Below are 26,597 nucleotides of genomic sequence, written 5' to 3' on the forward strand. Positions count from 1 at the left end.
TTAATAAAATATTATTTTTGTTAGGAAAATGAACTTGGTATGAAACAAATTTTAAATAATTTTCTGATATATCTATAGCCAATTTTTAAATTTTATTTTTTATTTTTCAAATAACAATAATTAACTATATAATTTACTTATGAATGACTTTTATTTATTGTTGTTGCTAAAAGTCACCTCCAAAAATTATTTATTTTTGTGTAAATGAGTAAATTACCTTTTGAGCTCTAGGATTAGTAGTACCATAAACTCTGAACTCATTTATTATGCAAATTATTTTTTAAATTTTTGAAAATAGTACAATCTAACCCTTGTTACTAATAATACTTAAAGGGTTAAGATGTATTTTTACCCTTGAACTTCTCCTCAAGGAGTTGTTTTACCCATGTATTGGTAAATGAGGCAATTTTACCCTTGAACTATTTTTTGAAGAGCGTTAGGCACCCTGTAGAAAGAGTTTTTTCCTCCTAAAAAAATAATTTAAGGATAAAATTGCCCCACTTATCAGTGTAGGGGTAAAATTGTTCCTTGATGAAAAGTTTGGGGATAAAATTGCATCTTAACTAAAAAGTTAATTTTAACCATTGTTTAACCAGAAATGACAAAAAAGGACTGCAAAAATTACATAAAAGGACCAATAAATTTTTTTGGTCATTTTATGTATTTTTTTGGGTTCTTGTTTGAAATTTTTTGGTCATTTTCTATCATCTTTTGGTCAAATAAAATCAAAGTTAACTTTTGTTAATCACAAGGACAAGATTGCATTATTTTTAAAAGTCACAATTTGTACAATAAAAGATTTTAAGATTTATAGTGCTACTAGACTTAAAGTTTATGGGGTAATTTGTTTATTTACCCTATATTTTTGTAGTGGCAATCCTGTCCGTGGGTATAATGGTAATGGGAGATGGTGGTGTAGTATATTTTAAAAACAAGGGAGAATAACATCTAGGCCCCCCTAAAAAAATTAATCACAGAAAAGGACTAACAACAAGTCCCATTCGAGAAAAAACAAACTATGTTCTCATTTTAATAACAATCCATTTTATATTGATCCTTATTTGTTATTAATTTTCTTGAGGGGGGCTGGATGTATTTCTCCTTAAAAATAATGTTATGATAACTAGATCAATCATTTAACCAATTGAGGTGCTTATACATGGCTCAATAGTCAAATTGTGATTGAACCATAGTCGAACAAATTATGATTAAACTAATATATTTAAAACAATATAGGCTTATCTTGTCAAAAAAAATAATTATCCATAATAACAAAATTAATATTTAAGTCCAAAGAAATATAATTTATAGTAATAAAGGTAATATCTGTCAATACTCTCATCTCTTGATTCAAGATTTATATAAGATATTATGATTGTTTTCTCTACACTGTATGGCTTGATTTATAGTAAGTGGAATAACTATTGACATCTGTTGTATGGGGAAACATTATTGGAGTGAAGCCCGCTGATACAAATGCAATGGCATTGTCACAACATCATGGTCAGATAGCGATTTTGGACCAGGCAGGAGGATTTACATATGGCGTAGCTGTTAAATAGGTGGTGAAGAAACTTTTCGCTCATGCAAGGATTTGGTAGATGGCGTAGTTCTTGTCAGCCATAATTAATTTGTGCCTCAATAAAGGTGACGTCCTTGCTTGTGAAAGCTTGCAATTTGCTGCTTTTATATTGTGACGAGTTTGAGTTAATTTCCTTATGGTTTTTAAGCTTTTATTGCATGTTCTACTTTTTCCTAGAACAACTTATGTGACAAATCCATTTTACTTTTATTTGAACATAGTTCTAAATTCTTAATTAATTAGTTCTTTCTTTTTCTGGTAAAAGAATTGTGTAGATCTTATTATTCTGTTGCAAAGTGGTTGATATGATCAAGATCTTCTTCTTGATAGCTCATGTATAGGGTTATGAAGTTGGAGTTTTCATTTTTCCTAAAGGACCTTAACTTATGAGTTGACAGATATTGTCAAGTTTCTAATAGGAAGTTGGTGAGGTATCTTGCATTGCATATAAAAGCCAGAGTAACATTTGCCAAGTTGTTTGTTGCTTTTTGGGCAATCAGAAGACTATTTAATCCTTTTTGTGTGCTTTGTGTAAATGATATTTGCCAGTAAACCAGATAGAGAGATAATATGATCTGGATCTCAAAACTTGTTTATTCTGAATGATGGAGATTACAATATAAAGAGAGTTGGAGAATCTCATAACACAGCAACGTGTGTAAAGTTATAATAGAGTAACTAAGTAACCAAAGTTCTGTGACTCTTTGACCATACATGACACATAGGCATATATTTGCTAGTACACTCCCTGCTACTCCTTTGTCCTCAAAACAAGAAACAACTAATAATCATGGTCATCATCAGTAATAGACCAGAGGAACGAAGCAATGTCTTCATGCTCCATGATATAATGACCTCAGCCATTAACTATTCTTAAAATCAAAATAATTAAACTAAACATTAAAACTAAGGATCAACCACTACTACAAAAAATATCTTTGGGAGTGCTTCTTTTGAGTGCTTAGGGAAAAAGCGCTACTAACAATGGAAGCAGAATCTATCAGAGTGCTTTTTTCAAAAAGCGCTCTAGTATGGCATTATTTCATAGCGCTCCTAAATTTCAAAAATAATTTTTTTTAAAAAACCTTTTAGAAAAGATTTCACATTTACGAGTGCTCTAAAAATGAGCGCTCTGAAATTAAATATTAAACAACTAAAAAAATAAAATAAACCCTTAAAGAGTGCTCCTAAAAGTTTAACGTTTTAGAGCGCTCTATAAAAGAGCACTCAAAAATGAATTATTTAATAAATTAAAAAAAATAAAGCTAACCTTTAGGAGTGCTCTTTTTGTGAGTGCTCCCAAAGGCTCAGTCTTTTGGAGCACTCAATAAATGAGTGCTCCGAAAGGTTATTAAAAAAAAAACTTAAAAGCCCTACTTCCTTTATGTTTTTACTATCAGTAAAGAGTTGATCATTCCTAAAAATATAAGCCAAAAGCTTTGAAAGTAAATTTAGATAATGTTAATTACTTATATGCTGCTTTCATAGCTTATGTAGTATTTTATGAGAGTAAGATCCTCACATTTCACTATTGAGCAAATAGAAGATTTAATTGCACAGTGGTCAACATATTTTATTAGCTGTCTGTGGTAGTTAGTTAGATTTTAATGTTGGAAAAATACCAATAGTTTCATTTGTTAGACTTGTTAGAAATTAGATTAGCTAGTTAGGAAATTGAAATTGTTGTTTTAATTTCAAGTTCTTTTCTTGTATATAAATTTTTACATTGATATTGTTTCTGGATTAGTTTTTGACATTGGGGTTAGTCATTTTTAAAGAGACATAAAGGAGGAAATTTTAAAAATTAAATTTAAAAAAATAAATATCGCCTACAGAGTGCTCATTATATGAGGGCTCCTATAGGTGTAGCCATACAGGAGCCACACAAGAGCACTCCCGTATGTGATCATAACACTTCTGTAGGCCATTTTTAATGCTATTTTTATTACTATATATGGAAGTGCTCCTGTATTTAAGACATATTGGAGTGCTTTACAAAGTGCTCCGGTATTCCGGAGTGCTCAATACAAGATTGCTTTTAAAGCGCTCCCAAAGGGTAAAAAAATCACACCTGTAAGCTTATTTTATAATAGTGAACTTTGGCTAAAGTAATTTTAGTAATTGACTTTGAAAACATTTAGAACAATGGGATCCCAAAATTCTTTGAAAGTTAGCAATAAAATATACACAATTGGAAATACCTAAAATTAGAGTAGAAAAGATTGCAAAAACATAGGATAAGAGTTGAGCATTTGAAAGTAAGTCAAATAGGGACAAACAAGCATTTCATAAATTCTAGGTACATCCACCATAGCCAAATGCATGTCTGCCATGGCTTGTTGTAACCCTCCCTTATATCCGCCAGATATAGGAGAAGATTAACTAAATCACCACACTTAAATCACCAAACAGTAATCAAACATTTTGTTTAAAAATTTTAGACCCAAGACTCATTTTTCAAAATTATCAAAATCATATTATATCTAAATAATATACAATCGAAATAACCCATATGCATTTATAACCATCATTACATGCATCAAAAACTACAAAATCAGGTTGGAATATAGGCTAAGTGCCACGGTAAATAGTATATGCATCGTGGTATGTGGCATAGAGCCACATGTCCAAATCTCTTCTGTGTCATGCGTTGCGGCATGACACGCCATGCGTTGCGGTACACAAGTACAAATTTGCTGTTGTCATTTGACAACAGAAATGATGAACTTTCGGTGTGCGCTATTTTCATATACGATATCCAATCAGAGTGATTCAATTGCCTACATGAAGCTTAGCTCATAAGCTAACTAATGAGATAGGTTTGGATAGGATCTAATAGTCCAATTAAAATTTGGACACTAGGTGCAAAAAGTCACTTTTTTTAAGAATTTCATGCTTCCAAACACTCAAATCGATCCATTTATCTTATTAAACCATTTTAGGCCTTGAATCATGTCTAAAAAGACCTATTGCATCTAATTAATCACATTTCCTCATATATATACATACATATCAAAATTTGGCTATTCAACAGCCAATTTTCATGAATCACAACTTTTCATAATTTGTCACAATTTGGCCCACTTAGCCTTTTTTACCACAAAATCACATATATCCATATCATCACATAGTCATCACTAAGTCTTAGCCCATACCATTCATTTCACCATATATTTCCACATATGGGCTAAGATTCACATATTTACCACAATCTCAACATTTTACCACTGTACATATTCACAACATACACGTAACTAAATCTTAGCCCAAAATAATCATTTCACCACATATCCACATATATGAGCTAAGATTTACAAAAGATCACCACAAATCTCTACAATTTCTTTATTTCACTACTAAAAAATACATGCAATCCCTATGGCAACTTATTTACATAATTTCCATTAAAGATTTAGTTCATTACACAAACTCAAAGCTTTCACAGGCACAGCACCACTATTTTAGTCCAGACTCTTTTTTCTTGCCCTGATCACTACTTTATCCTATAAAAATGTAACCATAGGGGTGAAATAAAAATCTCAGTAATGAAATAATTCACTGCTATTGACTATCGCATGAAACTATATGAAAGTAAAGCATAATATATCATTAAACATAGCATACTCAGATGTTTCATTTTAAATCAGAACAACATATGTCAATTCACTTCTTTTCCAACTTATTACCCACTTTTCTAACACAGCATGATTACTACTGATCAAACCTCCAAATCACCTCAACTTGAAACTATATGCTTGCCTTAGACCAATATACACTCTCATTGGCCCTAAGCCTACCTTCAGTGGTAGAATCACCCGGCCAAAGATGTTCTATCTCACTTTCAAACTATAGTTTCCCCCAATACACACAATGGGGTGTCGTTGACTCCAACACCACACCAAATCACATCAATATTAAGGAGTCTAAATCTTTAACACTACACCTCAATAGGCACTAAGAAGATAATCTATAACACCGCACCTCAAAAGATACTAAAGAGATACAATTCTCCAACATCGCATCATGTCGGGCACTAAGGAAAATATGCCATATGGTCTTATTTCTACACCCACACGGGTGAACTCCTACCCCTATGATCATGCTTTTCAAACCAATGATATGTTCCACATTTATACATATATTCACAACACATAGTATGTGTGTGTGTGTGTAAAGTATAAAATCACTTGTTTTTACTCATTTATTTGATCAAAAGCCATTTTCATGTAACATTCACGCAATGCCGTAAATCATGCTTAGCTTAAAACAATTTCATACACTAGATAGCATACTTATACATAGTTACAATAATAGTTAAACAAAAAAAGTTATTCAGTTATCTCAACCCTTCTGTCACTAAAAAGATTACCCGTGGATTTCAATTACCACTACAGCTTGCTACAAACTTTCTTTCTTAACTTAAACGTGAAATATGCCAATCTACGCATAATTAGCACAATTTAGTCAATTAGTCCAATTGATCAAAAACACTTAATTATCAACTATGGCTATAACTAGCCATCCATTCCTTTTCATTTATCCATTTTAAGCTAGTTACCACTTGATTATCACTCTACATCACCTCAAACTATCTCATTTTAGTCTTACACTATTTCTACACTAAAATCTCATTGAATTAGGGCCAAATTAAGCCTACGGGTTCAAAGCTCTATCGTTCAACTCTAAACCAATTACAAAGCTCTAATTTAACTCTCAAGAACCTTGTCATTACTATTGGGTAAGAATCAAACCCCTTAAATTTGCTCGATTCAATTTCTCTATAACTCATACCAAGAGAAATTCAGGTAGAATGGAAGGTAAGGGTTATATGTAGCTTACTTGATAAGTTACTAACCAAAAGTGCCTTCAAATGCTGTAAAAGCCTTTGCCCTATCACACCTTAACTTCTTCTCTTCTCCGTCTTGTGTGTTTTTAATTTCTCTTTCTAAAATTCACCTCAATTTCATGACTTAAGGGGTCATTTTCTGGTCCATGTATTACAGCACACACATCTTGTGCCATGGCACATGAACAGTAAGGAGAATCCTTACCACGTGCACTTGCTTCAACCTGAAACGCAATCCTCTCACCCGTATCTTCCCATTCAACATCTAAAGGACAAAAATCATTAATAATCACCCAAATCTTTAATCCTTCACTGATTACCACTTTATCCTTAATTAACAACTAATTACAGGATTAAAAAATCAGGATGTTACATTTGTGGCACAAAGATCATTTGCCATGGGTGATAGGTAGTTCTGTCATAGCCAACACATTCAAAGCAATCTGCCATGGCCAACAAGATGGTGCATGCACACAGACAGCACGTAAATATTTTAAAGTTCCCAAAGTACCAAATCAACTAGTCGTACCTTCAATTAAGATGATTATTAAAAGTTCTATTTAATGGCTTTGGATTCATCCCATTTCGATACCAAATGAGGATCTTGGAACACTTGGTGCTAGCATTTATGCTAAAAGCATCAACACCAAGTGTCTTCCCTCTTATGCCATTATCATCCACAATCCACATGCATAAACTACAATCATGCATAAATCACACCATATAGCATGATATTTATCAAAACATCTTTGCACGATAGGCCTTCCTCCAAATACATGAAGGCCACACCACAAAATACCCAAGTCTCACTACTACAAAAATAGGATTTACTAGCATGCATTTTATAGCAATTAAAATCGAAGCATCACTAAAGTTAAATTGAAACACTATAGGTGGCGTTTCTTTAATGAAATGCCACCATTTATTAATTATTTTTTTATTGACAATTTTAATAAAATAAAAAGTGGTGGTATTTCTTTCATGATATGCCACAATTTATTGTTACTAAACAATTACATGGCATTTCAACCAAAAAATGCCACCTAATAATTATGATAATATTATAAAAATAATTTTATTTATCATAATTGTTGTTATTATTATTATTATACTTATTAATCCAATTATTTATAATTTAATTATTATTTTTATTATTGTTCTCATTTCTGGTATTGATATAACTATTTTTATTGTTTAATAATAAAAAAATTAATATATCATAATAATTTAAAACTAAAATTATAAAATTATAAATATTTAATTCTTTTAAATAACATTAGGTCGCAGAAAGGCCACCTAAAAGTTTTTACTGGGTTATGATTTATTTTATGGATAATGACATATTTTTTCAAAGTAATTATTTATATGGCATATAATTTTTTAAAAATATTTTATTTAAATAAGCTTAGGTGGCGTTCCACGTAAGTTTCAATTTATTTTTTAGATTAATAATTATTTATGTAATTTTATATATTTTTAGTAAATACTTTCTGTTAAATATTGTATTTAAATTTTTTATTTAATTTAATAAATAGTATTTAATATATATATATATATATATATTAAAAATTATAATAATTAATAAAAAAAATTTATGTTTGAAGACAGAGCCAGCATTTCCATCACTTGGAAATGTCACCTCTCTCATCCGTCTTATTTCAATAATTTTGTAAGATATATAATTATTTAAAATAATTTAAAATTAATAATAGTTTATTAATATTGAATTTTATAGTCAAATAAGAATAATGAACCTAAGGAAGAAATAGAAAAAGTTAAAAACATTCAAATTTTTGGAGAACTAGAGATCACTATAGTTACCCTTCAAGAACTATTGACCAATTGGTCAATGCCTAAGTTTAAAGAAAAAGAGATATACAAAACAACTAGTTTTGATTTCTCTTATGTTACCCAGGCTATAGAAAAAGAAATAGGAATTAATAAAGAAAGAGAATATATATATATATATGGTCCCAACATAAATGGTCATAAAATTTAGAGATAAGTATAATTGGATGCATATAGGCATGATATAGGTTGTAGTTAAACCTAACTTTAGATTGGATTTAGATGAACCTATATTTATACGTTTTAGAGATAGAAGATAAGAACAATATTTTCAAAATCTATAGTAGGAGTCAAACAATCAAAATTGTTCGAGGGTCGAATCTACTTTGATTGTTTTCCAAATTATGTTACAGGACATAAAGATAATAATTGTAGAGATGCACTAGTTATGGAAATAGGAAGTAAAGGTACATGGAAAAAGGGAACAACCTATATGGTTGTACAACATAGAATTATGTTTAAAATAAAGAAAACACATTAGAATTTTAAAGATAAAAAAGAAAGCCCTAAAGGAGAAACCATGTTAATAGAAATAGGAGATCCTTTCAAAATATCAATAGTAGTACCAAAGAGAATAAAACACAATGAAATACAGATACTAGAGAAATGGACTTTCCCAAAGTTAACCAAATCTGCTCCCTTAGACCAAGGAAAATTAAAAGAAATAATGAGAAGATATGAAGGAGATATAAGCTATGAAATATTCTAATAGGTCAACCTCCTATAGAATAAGAGAACAAGTTCCTATAGATATACCTAGAACTTATATAGATAACTCCAGCTTAGGATATAAACTAGTAGGAGTAGATTTTACACCAAACATACCAAAGGCAATTTATAAAGCATAATCCTCTAAAGCTAGAGAAGAAGAAAACATTGAAGAAAACATAGAGTTAGAAACACAATCCCAAATAGAAAAAAGAATTTAGAACATATAGAATATCAATATTTAGTAGTTATAAGAAGAGAAAATTTTGAATTAAATAAAGAACTTAGAAAAATGTTTATGTCCCTAGAAAACAAAGACAAAAGAAATTGGTATTTAAAAAATTTCTTGACGGAAGAATTAGAAGAAATAAGAGGAACCTATTATATAGAATTAAAACAATTAAGAGAAAATATAGATTTCTTTAAATGGTTAATAACATATATATAATAATGAAATATTTAATCCTTTTAGTAAATATAATCACCCTTTGGTGGTTGTAAATATAGTTAGAACAAAAAAATGAAAATGTAGAAATAATATTTCAGTAACAACTATGCACCCCCCCCCCTTTAGAAGAAATAATTTTTAAAGTAGGAGAAATTGATATTACAGCTTCACCATTAAAGGTGGTAAATCCTCAAGAAAATAAAGAATTGCAAAAAACTATACAGCAAAAAAATTATACAAATATAACCTTTCATACAATAGAACAAGAATTAGACATAATAGAAGAAAAAATAGAAAGTCAAAATAAAGAAATAAATAAACTAGAAGGTATAGACCCACAGAGACTAATATTTGAATATGAACCTATACCTACAGAACAAGCTACAACTATAAACCTAGAAAAATGGGATATAAGAGCAAAAAATAATACAACAAAAAACTTATTAATAGAAATAAGTAAAAAATTAGAAATCATGAATATAAAAGATAGAAATAAAGATAGAATAAATGTTATAAGAAAATATATATCAAATTAAGGTTTAATAATAAACAAAATAAAAAGAAATGATTTTTTAAAAAAAGAAAAAATATAAAAAATTATTATCGAAGACTAACACTCCCGGATTTACAATTTGAAGAAAGATATACTATGACAGCCTCTCATTATGATGGAACATCCATATATGAGTGAATATAGATGTTTTAGTGAATATGAAATAATGAATCTAGCATAGGAAATGATAATGGCAGTAGCTGCTTATAGAATGAATAATTTAAATGATAATAATATATTTGATATGTTAATTCAAGGATTTATAGGAAGTTTAAAAGGTTGGTGGGAAAATATTCCTACTGAATCAAAAAAAGACTTCAAGTAAAAACTTGGCATTGTATGAAGAAAGAAGATAATGGACAAGAAACAAATTATTTACATAATATAGCACAATTAATTTATGCCACAATAAAACCTTTTGTAGGAGAACCTATAGGAATGTAAGAAAGATATTAGAAGAATTAAGAATCTACGATGTCTAACATTAGCAGATTTTAGATGGTATAAAGATAATTTTATTCTAAAATTATTTCAAAGGCAAGGTGCTAATATAGACATATGGAAGAAAAATTTATTTCAGGATTACCAAAATTATTTGCATAAAGAGTTAAAAATGAAATTAAATAGAGACGAGAAACAGGAACATTAATAGTTTATAATGCTATAACATGTGGAGAAATAATTAATATGATAAATATTATAGGATTAAAATTATGTAACGAAATAAAAATGCAAAAGAAAATATATAAAGATACAAAACAAGAAAGATTAGAGTTAGAAAAAATCCAAGCTCCATCGAGAAAAAACAAAAAGAAAGATTTATACCTTATAAGAAATATACAAAATATAAACAACACTTTCCTAAGAAATATATTAAAAAATTTTTGAAAAATAAATCTTCTCAGAAGGATAAGGACAAAAGAAACCAAAGAGATATAATTTTTTATAAGTGTGGATGGTTTGGACATTACTCAAATAAATGTAAAGCAGAAAAGAAAATAGGAAAACTACAGATAATAAAGAAAATAAACAAAATTAGTTAAGAATCATGATAGAAAGTGATTTAGAATCTAAAGAAGAATACTCTTCAAAAGAAGAAGATGAAGACCAAGAAATAAAAAATATATTAAATATTAAAGATATAGAAAATAATAGTGAATCATCATCTTTAGATGAATCCGAAGACTATATAGGAAAAGAAATTTGTAGTTGTACATAAAAACTTATAATAAATACTTTAGATAGAGAAAATTTAAAGTTTTTGTCGAAATTATAGATAAGATTCAAGATGAAGAAATAAAAAGACAACATTTATTTAAAATTAAAGATATTTTAAATAAAGAGGAAAAGCCTCAAACTTTTAAACAACCAATAAATATAACAAAAATTATTAGGAAATTCTCTAACGCTTGAGGGTTCAGCTGTAAAAATAGGTTTAGGAATATTTGGTGTAAAATCTACTCCTTGTAGTTTATAATTTATATTAGAATTGTCTAAAGACATTCTGGGTATACTTATTGGAATATTTTCTTTTATTCTTAAAGAGGTAGATTTATTTAATATTTCATAAGTAACATCTCCTTCTAGAGTAGTTATTATTTCCTTTAATTTTCCTTATTATAAAGGGGCTGGTTTATTTAATTTTGGAAATGTCCATTTTTCTGAAATTTGTATTTCACTATGTTTTATTTTCTTTGGCATTATAACCGATGTTTTAGAAGGATCTCCTATTTCTATTAACATAGTTTCTCCTTTTGAGTTTTCTTTTTTGGCTTTAAAATTTTGATGAGTTTTTTGTATTTTAAACATAATTCTATATTGCACAACCATATATGTAGTACCTTTGGCCCAAGTTCCTTTACTTCCTATTTCTATGACTAAAATAGTACAGCAAGTAAAAAATCAAGTAAAAAATTTACCCTGTTTAGGAATAGCTAACCCTTTAGCTTTTAAAATAGTAGAAACAGATGCCTTAGAAATAGGATATAGAGGAATCCTAAAACAAGTAGAAGAAAAAAGAGAAAGAATAGTTAGATTCTACTCTGGAGTATGGACAAAGGCTCAACAGCGATATTCCACCATAAAGAAAAATTGCATTTTACAAGAAGCACTCAGTCATAGATGTCTTGCTCTATATTTGTCTCTTCCTCTGTCTCTATTTGTTGAGTAGATGACCCTACGTCTTCCGATGCAACTTGAGAGGCAACTTCATTGATTAGAGAGGCCCATTCTTCTCTTATTTTTGCTGCTGCCAGCTGTGTTATTAACTTATTTTTCTCTACTTGAAAGGATGTTGATTCTTCAGCCTTTTGCTTTACTTCTTGCGTTACTTTTTTCAATAATCCTTAGATTTTTCTTATAACTGCTTCTTCCCCTGCAAAATTTTAAATGTACTTATCCCACCATTTTACCTTAAATGTCCTTACAAGGTAAAAAATGGAAGGACAAGGTGGTCTTTGATCCATTACAGAGAAATACCAGCTCATAATCCATGGTACTCTCATATAATAGAAAAACCAAAAAGGTTTTTCTGTTTCCTTAAGACTTGAATTTTCTTTGAAATAATTATAGCCTTCTTCTACCATTTCTGGTAATATTTTCTTAACTGGTCCAAAAATATGGAACCATTCAAGGAACCATTTTGGAAAAGAGTTTGGACACTTCTGGTCGAACCAAAAAAACCAGGAGTGATTATAATTCTTATAGTATAAAACATTGAACCAGGCTTCTTTATAATCAAAATAATTATAAACCTGATCCTTGTAATTTTCAGGAAAATGTTTTGCTGTATACGGAGAATACCCCTAAGTGGTGGGAGTAAGAACTTGTAATATTTTGATCTGACTGTATGGATTTCCTTCAGACTCTTTGTGTGTAATGCTTATGGAATTTGTGGCTACTAGAATATATTCATAATATATTCTATCTTTTTTCAAATTTTAGGGAATGAAATTCCAATTTCCTTCAATTGGATGAGAAGGGAAAATGGCTTGGATTGTATCGGCTATATTTTGTTTTGTGAATTCTGGTTCAATAGGGCAAACATTCATGATAAATTCTTTTGGGATATATTGACTAAATTCTGTTTTCTTCAAAGGAGGGCTTGATTTCTAGCTTACAACTTGGTCATATGTCTTGAGTTTAGAAGATTTGTCTGATACATAATCTCCTATTTTCATTGGTCTGTCTGGCTTTTGCGGAGTGTTTGACTGTATAGTAGCTTTACCTTTTCCTTTGTTTTTCTTACTCATCTTTTTCTTTTCCCTGTAGAAATTCTCTTGTTGAAAAATCCGGTAAAGAATTTTCTTTTCCTTTAATAAATTAGATTTCAAAATCAAAGCAAGATAAAATTGCTTGCCATCTAGCAAATATTTGTTTTGAAACAAGATTTTTGACATCTTTTTGTAAAACGTCTTTAGCTGCTTTACAATCAACTTTTATCAAAAATTTTTGATTTATTAAATCTTCTTGAAATTTTGAAATACATAAAATAATTGATAAAATTTCTTTCTTTATGGTGGAATATCGCTGTTGAGCCTTTGTCCATACTTCAGAGTGGAATCTAACTATTCTTTCTCTTTTTTCTTCTACTTGTTTTAGGATTCCTCCATATCCTATTTCTGAGGCATTTGTTTCTACTATTTTAAAAGCTAAAGGGTTAGCTATTCCTAAACAGGGTAAATGTTTTACTTGATTTTTTACTTGCTGTACTATTTTAGTCATATTATCCAACCATTCTGGTGGATTTTTTGTAATCTTTTAAAAAGAGGGGCAATGATTGTCTTAATTTGTGGCAGAAATTCCGCAACATAATTAAGACACCCTAAAAATCTTTGTAGTTGTTGTTTATCTATTATTTTATCAGGGAATTTATCAGCAAATTCTATGACTCTACTAGTTAGTTTAAGACTTCCTTGATAAATTTCCATTCCAAGAAATTTAATTCTTACTTGAAATAATTTCATTTTTCTAGCAGAAATTACTAAACCATTTTTCTTAATAATTTCAAAAAATTGATTTAAATGCTTAAAGTGATCTTCAATTGAATTGGAAAACACTAAAACATCATCAATGTAAACAATTGTAAACTTAGTAAAAGGGTTAAAAATATCATTCATTATTTGCTGAAATTCTGAAGGGGCATTTTTTAATCCAAATAGCATTACATTCCATTCGTAATGACCAAAAGGGACTGTAAAAGTAGTTTTATATCTATCTTTTTCACTTATTAAAATTTGATAATATCCTGACTTCATATCAAATTTTGAAAATATTGATGCATTAGATAATCTTCCTAATAAATTTTTTTATTAGGAATAGGATATTTAATCCATTTTAAAACTTTATTTAAAGGTTTATAATTTATAACTAATCTTGGAGCTCCTCTTTCTATTTCTGCAGAATTTTGAACATAGAAAGCAGAACAACTCTAAGGAGATTTACTTGGCCTAATTAATTTTTATCAAGAAGTTGTTGGATTTCTTGCTTACAATATTCAAGTAATTCTTGATTCATTTGTATTGGTCTAGCTTTAGTGGGAATTTGTCTTTCATTAAAATTTTCTTTATAAGGTAATTCAATAATATGTTTTTTACTATCCCAAAAAGCATTAGGATGATCAGAACAAACCTCTTTCTCAAATTTTTTGAAAGGATATCAATCCTTTGTTGGATTTGAGAATTTTTTATTTGTTCTTCTATTCTCTTATAATGAATTTCTTTATTTATAAAGTTTATTTGATTTTTTTTTCTTTTTATAGTATTAATTCTAAATATAGATTCTTGTTTTAACATTTTAATTTCTTTACTAATTTGAGGGCTTATCCAGTCAAATATTATTTTCTTTCCAGCTATTTTAGTAATTATACCTTCTATTCCAACTTTAAAAGGTATAATTTGTTCTAAAAAGGGAGTTCCTAAAATAGCAGGTTCATGTAATGTTTTTACTAACATAAATATATTTTTAAAACATATTCCTTGTTTACAAATATGTGCATTTGATAATTTATATTTTATATCAAGACGAGAATTATTTGCTATTCCAATTTTTTTATAAGTTTTTTCATAATATTTAGTAGGAATTAATCCTTCCTGAATGCAATCATATCTGCACCAGAATCAATTAAAACTACTATATTTCTATTAAATTCTTGATTTACCACTAAATTAATTTGACAATACCATTTTCTATAGGTTATTTGAGATACTATATTAATATATCTATTTTGATCAATTTTTGTTGAAATTTCATTAATATCTTCATTATTTTTTTCTGTATCAGGATTTTCAATTATAGCTTTTATTTGTAATATTTTAATATCTCTTTGTATTTCATTATTTTTTATTTCTCTAATTTCTTGTTTAATATTTCTAATTTCTTCCTATAATTCTTTTATTCCTACAGTTTTATTATAAGAGTTATCAAATCTTTTTATTATTTTATTTATACTAAGAGGTTCAAATGAGTGATCTAAATTATTCTTATCTTCTCTATCTATAATATCTTTTATTTTTAGTAGATATTGGTTTTTTATATTTTCATCTTGTATTTTATCTATTATTTCAATTAAAAATTTTAAATTTTCTTTGTCTAAGGTATTTATTTATAATTTTTTTGAACAATTACAAATTTCTTTACCTTGACAATCATCTTCTTTAGAAGAATATTCTGAAATGGAAATATCAATATTAATATTAAAAATTTTTTCTAATTCTTCTTCATCTTCTTCAGAGATTTCTGAATTCGATTCAGAAGATTCAGAGGAATTATTTTCTAACATTATTCTAAGCAAATTCTGTTTATTTTCTTCACTAATTTGTAACTCTCTAATTTTCTTTTCAAGTTTACATTTAGATGCATAATGTCCAAATCTTCCACATTTATAACAAACAATTTCTTTATCTTTTTATTTTGAGTTCTATCTTTCTTATATGATTTATATTTTTTATTTTTTGGAACATATCTATATTTTTTCTTTCTATAAAAAGGTTTATGTTTTTCTAAGGATGTTTTATAATGTTTTTTTCCTTTTTCTTCTTGAGGGAGCTTGAATTTTTTTCAAAACCATATTGTTCACAAAAATCTCCTAGTTCAAGTTTTCCTTGTTTTGTTTCATTATATATTTTCTTTTGCATTTTTATATTGTTACATAATTTTAATCCTGTAATATTAATAATTTGTATTATTTCTCCATATGTTAAAGAATTATAGTCTATAGTTCCTAATCCTTGTCTTTGTTTTATTTCATTTTTTACTTTTTCAGCAAAGAGCTTTGGTAATCCAGAAATGAATTTTTCTTTCTAGATTTCTGAATTAGCATCTTGTCTTTGAAAAAGTTTAGGTATAAAATTATCTTTATACCATCTAAAATCTGCAAGGGTAGGACATCTTAAATTCATTAATTCAGTTAAGTATTTTTCTTGTATTCTTGTGGGTTCTCCTACAAATTGTTTTATTATAGCGTATATGAGTTGAGCAATATTATCTAAATAAGTAGTTTGAATTTCTCCTTCTATTTTTACTGAATGCCATGTTTTAACTTGCTGTCTCTCGGTTTCTGTGAGAACATTTTCCCACCAACCTTTTAGACTTCCAGTGAAGCCTTGTGTTATTAATTCAAATATATTATTATCTTGAAGTTAATTTATTCTATAAGCTGCTACTGCCATGATTATTTCTTGAGCTATATTCATTATTTCATATTCACTTAGACCAACTATATTCCATTCATATATTGAAGTTCCATCATAATGAGATGCAGACATAGTATATCTTTCTTCAAATTGAAGATCCGGGAGTGTTGGTCTCGAATAATAATTTTTATATCCTTATATTTAGTTTTTGGGTTGAATTTTATTTTGTTTATTCTCATTGCTTCTTCCTGTTTTGATATAACGTTTATTCTATCTTTAAAACTTAATGATTCTAATATTTTACGAATATCGCTTAACAAATCTATTTGTTTATCTCCCATTTCCCATTTTCCTAAGGTCATGGTTTTAGCTTGTTCAGAAGATATGGCTTCATATTTAAATATTGGTCTTTGAGGATTAATCGATATAGGTTTCTCAGGAATATTTGTTGTATAGAATTATTATTTAGTTGATAGGGGATGAACAGATGTAACAAACCTTTATTTATAAAATTTATTTAATAGGGGATGAACAGATGTAACAAAAGTATTATTTTTACATGTCTAATTTTTTGTTCTTATTAAAGTCATATTTATAAATGAGTGATTATTTTGACTAAAAGGATTAAATTTTGATTATTATAAGTATATTTTTCTAACCATATGAAAAAGTCAATATGTTCTCTTAATTGTATAAGTTCTTCATAATATTCACATTTTATATCTTCTAGTTCTTTTTCATTAAAAGTTTTAAAATACCAATTTCTTTTTTCTTTGTTTTTTGGGGACATAAACATTTTTCTTAAAATATCTATATTTAGTTCAAAATTTTCTTTTCTAATTACCATTAAAGAATGATATTCTGTTGAAGGTTTAAATTCTCTCTCTATTTGTGATTGAGTTTCAAGTTCTATATTTTCTTTTGGGTTATTAGGAAATTCTCTAACGCTTGAGGGTTCAGCTGTAAAAATAGGTTTAGGAATATTTGGTGTAAAATCTACTCCTTGTAGTTTATAATTTATATTACAATTGTCTAAAGACATTCTGGGTATACTTATTGGAATATTTTCTTTTATTCTTAAAGAGGTAGATTTATTTAATATTTCATAAGTAACATCTCCTTCTAGAGTAGTTATTATTTCCTTTAATTTTCCTTGTTCTAAAGGGGCTGGTTTATTTAATTTTGGAAATGTCCATAAAATGGCTTGTGTGTGTTTTAGGACAATCATTGCCCCTCTTTTTAAAAGATTACAAAAAAATCCACCAGAATAGTCGGATAATATGACTAAAATAGTACAGCAAGTAAAAAATCAAGTAAAAAATTTACCCTGTTTAGGAATAGCTAACCCTTTAGCTTTTAAAATAGTAGAAACAGATGCCTCAGAAATAGGATATGGAGGAATCCTAAAACAAGTAGAAGAAAAAAGAGAAAGAATAGTTAGATTCCACTCTTGAGTATGGACAAAGGCTCAATAACGATATTCCACCATAAAAAAAGAAATTTTATCAATTGTTTTATGTATTTCAAAATTTCAAGAAGATTTAATAAATCAAAATTTTTTGATAAAAGTTGATTGTAAAGCAGCTAAAGACGTTTTACAAACAGATGTCAAAAATCTTGTTTCAAAACAAATATTTGCTAGATGGCAAGCAATTTTATCTTGCTTTGATTTTGAAATCCAATTTATTAAAGGAAAAGAAAATTCTTTACTGGATTTTTTTAACCAGAGAATTTCTACAGGGAAAAGAAAAAGATGAGTAAGAAAGACAAAGGAAAAGGTAAAGCTACTATACAGCCAAACACTCCGCAAAAGCCAGAGAGACTAATGAAAATAGGAGATTATGTATCAGACAAATCTTCTAAACCCAAGACATATGACCAAGTTGTAAGCCAGAAATCAAGCCCTCCTTTGAAGAAAACAGAATTTAGTCAATATATCCCAAAAGAATTTATCATGAATGTTTGCCCTGTTGAACCAGAATTCACAAAACAAAATATAGCCGATACAATCCAAGCCATTTTCCCTTCTCATCCAATTGAAGGAAATTGGAATTTCATTCCCCAAAATTTGAAAACAGATAGAATATATTATGAATATATTCTAGTAGCCACAAATTCCATAAGCATTACACACAAAGAGTCTGAAGGAAATCCATACAGTCAGATCAAAATATTACAAGTTCTTACTCCCACCACTTGGGGGTATTCTCTGTATACAGCAAAAAAATTTCCTGAAAATTACAAGGATCAGGTTTATAATTATTTTGATTATAAAGAAGCCTGGTTCAATGTTTTATACTATAAGAATTATAATCACTCCTGGTTTTTCTGGTTCGACCAGCAGTGTCCAAACTCTTTTCTAAAATGGTTCCTTGAATGGTTCCATATTTTTGGACTAGTTAAGAAAATATTACCAGAAATGGTATAAAAAGGCTATAATCATTTCAAAGAAAATTCAAGTCTTAAGGAAACAGAAAAACCTTTTTGGTTTTTCTATTATATGAGAGTACCATGGATTATGAGCTAGTGTTTCTCTGTAATGGATCAAAGACCACCCTGTCCTTCCATTTTTTACCTTGTAAGGACATTTAAGGTAAAATGGTGGGATAAGTACATTTAAAATTTTACGGGGAAAGAAGCAGTTATAAGAAACATACCTTGTCTCCACATTGGGTCAAGAACAGGGTCAGAGGGATCAAAAATGGCTAATTCATATAGAGCCATCGAACCGGCCTAACCATCAACCAGAGCTGTATGCATTATATGGACAGAATATTTGCTAGATGGCAAGCAATTTTATCTTGCTTTGATTTTGAAATCTAATTTATTAAAGGAAAAGAAAATTCTTTACCAGATTTTTTAACAAGAGAATTTCTACAGAGAAAAGAAAAAGATGAGTAAGAAAGACAAAGGAAAAGGTAAAGCTACTATACAGCCAAACACTTCGCAAAAGCCAGATAGACCAATGAAAATAGAAGATTATGTATCAGACAAATCTTCTAAACCCAAGACATATGACCAAGTTGTAAGCTAGAAATCAAGCCCTCCTTTGAAGAAAACAGAATTTAGTCAATATATCCCAAAAGAATTTATCATGAATGTTTGCCCTGTTGAACCAGAATTCAGAAAACAAAATATAGCTGATACAATCCAAGCCATTTTCCCTTCTCATCCAATTGAAGGAAATTGGAATTTCATTCCCCAAAATTCAAAAAAAGATAGAATATATTATGAATATATTCTAGTAGCCACAAATTTATGGAAGAAAAATTTATTTCAGGATTACCAAAATTATTTGCATAAAGAGTTAAAAATGAAATTAAACAGAGACGAGAAACAGGAACATTAATAGTTTATAATGCTATAACATGTGGAGAAATAATTAATATGATAAATATTATAGGATTAAAATTATGTAATGAAATAAAAATGCAAAAGAAAATATATAAAGATACAAAACAAGAAAGATTAGAGTTAGAAAAAATCCAAGCTCCATCGAGAAAAAACAAAAAGAAAGATTTATACCTTATAAGAAATATACAAAATATAAACAACACTTTCCTAAGAAATATATTAAAAAATTTTTGAAAAATAAATCTTCTCAGAAGGATAAGGACAAAAGAAACCAAAGAGATATAATTTTGGGAGAATGACAATTAAGGACCTGCTAAGAACATTAATCCCAATTACGGACCGTGAAATTTTGAAATCTGAGTTAAGGACCATGGTCTTTAATTGTGATAAAAAAATGAAATTTGTGAGGTGGGATTCATTATTGCCACTTGATAATTTAATAACCCAACTTGAGAAAATTTGTAACGTATATTGTGAAAATATGAAACCCCACTTGGAAATAGAATGTTTAAAAAAGCGCCAATTGGGAATTCACTAACTAGACTTGGAAAAATTTCTAACGTATATTGTGAAAATATGAAACTTCACTTGGGAATCGATTGTTTAATAAAAAACACCAATTTGGATAAGTCACTTTTTATTAATGATTCTCAAGTGGGGTTTCATTTTTTCACAATATACGTTAGAAATTTTTTCAAGTCTAGTTATTGAATTTTCAAGTGACGCTTTTTGTTAAACATTCCATTTCCAAGTGGGGTTTCATGTTTTCACAATATACGTTAGTAATTTTCTCAAGTTGGGTTAGTGAATTCCCAAGTCGCATTAGTAAATCCCACCTCACAAATTTCATTTTTTTATCACAATTAAGGACCATGGTCCTTAACTCGGATTTCAAAATTTCACGGTCCGTAATTGGGATTAATGTTCTTAGCAGGTCCTTAATTGTCATTCTCCCTATAATTTTTTATAAGTGTGGAAGGTTTGGACATTACTCAAATAAATGTAAAGCAGAAAAGAAAATAGGAAAACTACAGATAATAAAGAAAATAAACAAAATTTGTTAAGAATCATGATAGAAAGTGATTTAGAATCTAAAGAAGAATACTCTTCAAAAGAAGAAGATGAAGACCAAGAAATAAAAATATATTAAATATTAAAGATATAGAAAATAATAGTGAATCATCATCTTTAGATGAATCCGAAGACTATATAGGAAAAGAAATTTGTAGTTGTACATAAAAACTTATAATAAATACTTTAGATAGAGAAAATTTAAAGTTTTTTGTCGAAATTATAGATAAGATTCAAGATGAAGAAATAAAAAGACAACATTTATTTAAAATTAAAGATATTTTAAATAAAGAGGAAAAGCCTCAAACTTTTAAACAACCAATAAATATAATAAAAATATTAAAAAGATTTGAACCTGAAAGTAACAAACCAATAGGGATAAAGGAACTACAATAAAAAATAAAACAAATAAAATAAGAAATTAAAGAATTAAAAGTCAAAGAGATATACTAGAATTATTACAAATAAGAGCTATAATAGAAACTAACAAAATAAATAAAGAAATAGAAACAAAAAATGAAGATGATATTAGTGAAATACAAACAGAAATAGGTCAAAATAGATATATTAATGTAGTTTTACAATTAAATTACAGAATTCTCTAGAATCATAGTAGTTTTAGTAGACTCAAGAGCAAATATGAACTGTATACAGGAAGGATTGTTTCCAACTTTTTTTAAAATATTCTAAAAAGACAAATAAAAAAATAGGAATGGCTAATAACTCTAAATTAGATTTACAATATAAATTAACAAATGCTCATATTTGTAACCAAGGAATATGTTTTAAAAATATATTCATGTTGGTTAAAATATTGGTTAAAAAATAGGCTAACCTTTTTCAGAACAGATATCTCCTTTTAAAGCCAGTTATGAAGGAACAATAACAAAAATAACAGGAAAGAAAATAGATTTTGAATGGGTAAAACCACAAGTGATTAAAGAAATAAAAATGTTAAAACAAGAATCAATATTTAGAATTAATTCTATACATATAAAAAAAATAAATTATCTCAATAAAAAAAATTCATTATAAAAGAATTGAAGAACAAATAGAAAATGAACAAATCAAAAGAAGAATAAAAAATTTAAAAGAAAAATTTGAAAAAAATATTTGTGCAGAACATCCAAATGTTTCTTGGGATAGGAAAAACATATAGTTGAACTACCTTATGAAGAAAACTTTAGTGAAAGACAAATCCTAACGAAAACTAGACCATTATAGATGAATCAAGAACTATTAGAATATTGTAAAATAGAAATTCAACAACTACTTAGAAAGCAATTAATTAGACCAAATATATCGTGTTGGATTTGTTTAGTTTTTTATGTGCAAAATTCTGCAAAAATAGAAAGGGGAGCCCCAAGATTAGTTATTAATTATAAGCCATTAAACAGAGTCTTAAGGTGGGCTAAATACCCTATTACTAATAAAAAAGATTTGATAAGAAGGTTATCTAATGCTTTAATATTTTCAAAGTTTGATATGAAATCTAAATATTATCAATTCTAGATTGCTGAAAAATATAGATATAAAACCACATTTACAGTTCCTTTTGGTCATTATGAATAGAATGTAATGCCATTTGGACTAAAGAATGTACTGTCAAAATTTCATCAGATAATGAATGATATATTTAACTCTTATAGCAAATTTACCATAGTTTATATTGATGATGTTTTAGTGTTTTCCAATTCTATTGAGGAACACTTAAAACATTTAAATCAATTTTATAAAATAATTAAAGCTAATGGTCTTATAGTTTTAACCAAAAAGATGAAACTATTTTAGGTCAAAGTTAGATTTTTAGGAATGGAAATACATCAAGGAAATATAAAGCCAACTAGTCAAGCAATTGAGTTGGCCAACAAATTTTCATATGAGATTAAAGATAAGAATAACTTATAGAGATCTTTAGGATGTCTCAATGATGTAGTAGACTTCCCCCCTAAGATAAGAATAAAGATGGCCTTGCTTTTTAAAAGGTTGCATAAAAACCCACTAAAGTGGTCGGAGAAAATGACAAATATGGTAAAAGAGGTAAAGTCACAAGTCAAAAGTTTACCTTGTCTAGGGATAGCTAACCCTACAGCTTTTAAGATAGTAGAAATAGACGCATAAAAAATGGGATATAGAGGAATCCTAAAACAGTTAGAAAACAATAAAGAGAAAATAGTGAGATTCCATTTAGGAGTATGGATAAAGGCTCAACAACAATATTCCACTATAAAAAGAGAAATTTTATCTATTGTTTTGTATGTGACAAAATTTCAAGATGATTTAATAAATCAAAAGTTTTTTATTAAAGTAGATTGTAAAGCAGCAAAAGATGTTTTATACAAGGATGTTAAAAATTTAGTGTCAAAATAGATTTTTGCCAGATAGCAAGTTATTTTACCTTGTTTAGATTTTAAAATATAGTTTATAAAAGGAAAAAAAATTCTTTACTAGATTTTCTAACAAGAATATTTTATAGGGAAAAAACAAAGACATTTAAAATGAGTAAAAAAGATAAAGAAAAAGGTATAGGCATACAGTCAACTACACCTCAACCACTAAATAGACCCATGTCCATAAAGGATTATATATTAGACAAATTATGTAAACTATAGACATATCAACAAGCTTCTTCATCCAAAGCCAATAAACAGATGGAACCACATGCATATAGCCAATATATTCCTAAAGACTATATTATGACAATTTGCCCTATAGAACTTGAATTCAAAAGGGATTCTGTTGTTGAAACAATACATGCAATATTTCCTCCCCATTTAGAAGAGGAAATATGGAATTTTATCCTAAATATTTTGAAAAAAGATAGAAGGTATTATGAGTTTATTCTAGTGGCATCATAATCCATTAGAATTGAACATAAAGTTAGAAGGTATTGTGAGTTTGAAAAAATATGAAATTTTATCCCAAATAGTTTGAAAAAAGATAGAAGGTATTGTGAGTTCATTTTGGTGGCTTTAGAATCCATTAGAATTGAACATAAAGTTAAAGATGGCAATCCTTATAGCCAAAAAAAAAAAAATACTTAAAGTATTAACTCTTACTACTTGGGAGTACTTTCCTTTTACAGCAAACTTTTTTTTGAAAAATTACAAAGACCAAGTTTATAATTATTATGATCATAAAGAAGCTTGGTGCAATGTTTTATATTACAAAAAGTATAATCACTCATGGTTTTTTTGGTTTGACCAAAAGTGTTGAAATAATTTTTCAAAATGATTCCATGTTTGTAGGCTAGTAAAGAAAATTCTGCCTCTTGTTGTTACAAAAGAATATGAATGTTTTAAAGAAAAAACTAATTTTAAAGAAACAAAACAACCTTTTTGGTTTTTCTATCATATCAGAGTACCATAGATAATGAGCTGGTGCTTTACAGTAATGAATGAAAGACACCTATGTCCTACAATATTTTACCTAGTCAAAAGATTTAGAGTAAAATGATGTGACAAATATATAGAAAGATTCGCCACTAAAGAAGCAATTGATAAGTGGATTACTAGAATACAAAAAAGTATTCCACAGCAAATAAAGAAGAAAGCGATGGATTCTACATCTTTCCTCATAGAAAAAGAATAAAGTAATGACACAATTGACAGTGGCAAAAACAAAAGAAGAATGGGCTTCTCTTTTGAGTGAAGTAGCCTCACAGGCATCACAAGTAACCTCAAATGTGGGGTCATCCACACAAAAAGAAGAAGAAGAAACAGATTTAGAAGAAGACATATATGGAGCAGATTTTGAGGAATTTTAGCTCGTCACTCACAGAAGAAAGTAGCAATTAAAGACATTAAAGAGACAAGCCAAAAGTGTGGGATTATACCCACAGCTTCTAACCTTATCTGATACAACTGCTTGAAGCCCCCAGAAAATGCAAAGTTTATCTTTTAGTTGACAAGAGTGGGATTATGCCCAGAGCTTCTAACCTTATCTAGTTTTTATCACTAGCCTTTTCAAAAAAGAAGAAGAAGAGACAAGCCAAAAGCAAAAAGCAAAAGTGGAAAGAAAAAAAGAGAAGAAGAGAAGCCGAAAGCAAAAAGCAAGAAAGAAATAAGAAAATATACAAAAAGAAGAAAGCAAAAGAAGGAGTCATGAGAAAGAAAATATTCGTGGTAGACAAAGCAAAAGTCACAAGGAATGTGGCAAACATTAAAAGTAAAAAAACCTAAGGTGAAAATCAAAAGTGACCCACTACAGTTGTAAGAAAAGTAACTCGAGTTTATTAACCAAGGACTTTTAAAATCTTATAAATTTAGAAGCTCTTGCAGTTAGCTAGGATTAAGTTCTTTTTACCTCTCTCACTCTTGTAATCCATACCTCCCCCTCTCGCTTATAATATCTCTTTCTTTCCACTTCCATCATCCATTATTTATTAAATATTAAAAAAATATTTAATAAGAGAGGTGGCGTTTCCTGGTGATGGAAACGCCACCTCTCTCTTTAATATTTGGTTTTTTATTAAATAATATAATTTTTATGATATATAATTATTAAACTTATTATTTAGTAGATATTAAATATTAAAAATTATTTAAATGAAAGGTATGACATTTTCAAGTAGTGAAAAATGCTGCCTCTCTCTTTAAACATAACTTTTTTTTATTAATTATTGTTATTTTTAAAGTATATAGTTATTAAATATTGTGTACTAAATATTAAAAATTTAAAAAAATTATTTAAATGAGAGAGCTGGCATTTTTAGGTGTTGGAAATGCCATCTCTCTCTTCAAAATTAATTATTTATTAATCAAAACAATTTTTAAAATATATAATTATTAAATATTATTTATTAAATATTAATATTAAAAATTTTTTATTTAAATGTGAGAGGTGGCATTTCCATGTGACATTTTCAGGTGATGGAAATGCCACCTCTCTTTTTTCAATATTTAGTTTTTAATTAATATTATTTTTAATATATATATAATTATTAAATATTTTTATTAAATATTATGTATTATTAAAAATAATTATATTAATAAAAATAGTGATTATATTAATAATGATTATCGTTATTATAATTGTATTGTTTAGAATAATAATAATATTATTATTATGTTATTATATTAATAATAATTAGACAATAATTAATAATAATGTTATATTAAAACAATAATTATATTCATTATAATTTTAATAATTATTTTATTCATAATAATAATTACATATATTATTCTTGCCAAATATTATGTTAATAATTATTATATTTATTATTATTTATTTAAATTAAAAAGTTAAATGGCTCTTATGGCGTTTCATGGATAAGAAAACGTTACAATTGCTTTTAATTTTTTTTTTGTATTTTTTTATCTTAAGATAAAAAATCTAATCTTCTTCTCTCTCGCATCCTCTATTTACGCACGGTCTTACTCCTTTTTAGAAATCTTATTACCCATTCCTAATTCCCTGTTTCTCACTTTTTTGGCACCTCACTAATGCAACCCTTGGTTTTTTAAGGCCATCAAATTTAACTAGAATGTAGTATTTAGTACTCTAGATCATCTCTTATAGAAGCAATGCATACAAACTCTTGATTCAAATGC

The sequence above is a fragment of the Prosopis cineraria genome, unplaced genomic scaffold (genome assembly GCF_029017545.1).
Source record: "Prosopis cineraria cultivar Desert tree isolate PC_DT_omini unplaced genomic scaffold, ASM2901754v1 PC4, whole genome shotgun sequence".
NCBI lineage: Eukaryota > Viridiplantae > Streptophyta > Magnoliopsida > Fabales > Fabaceae > Prosopis > Prosopis cineraria.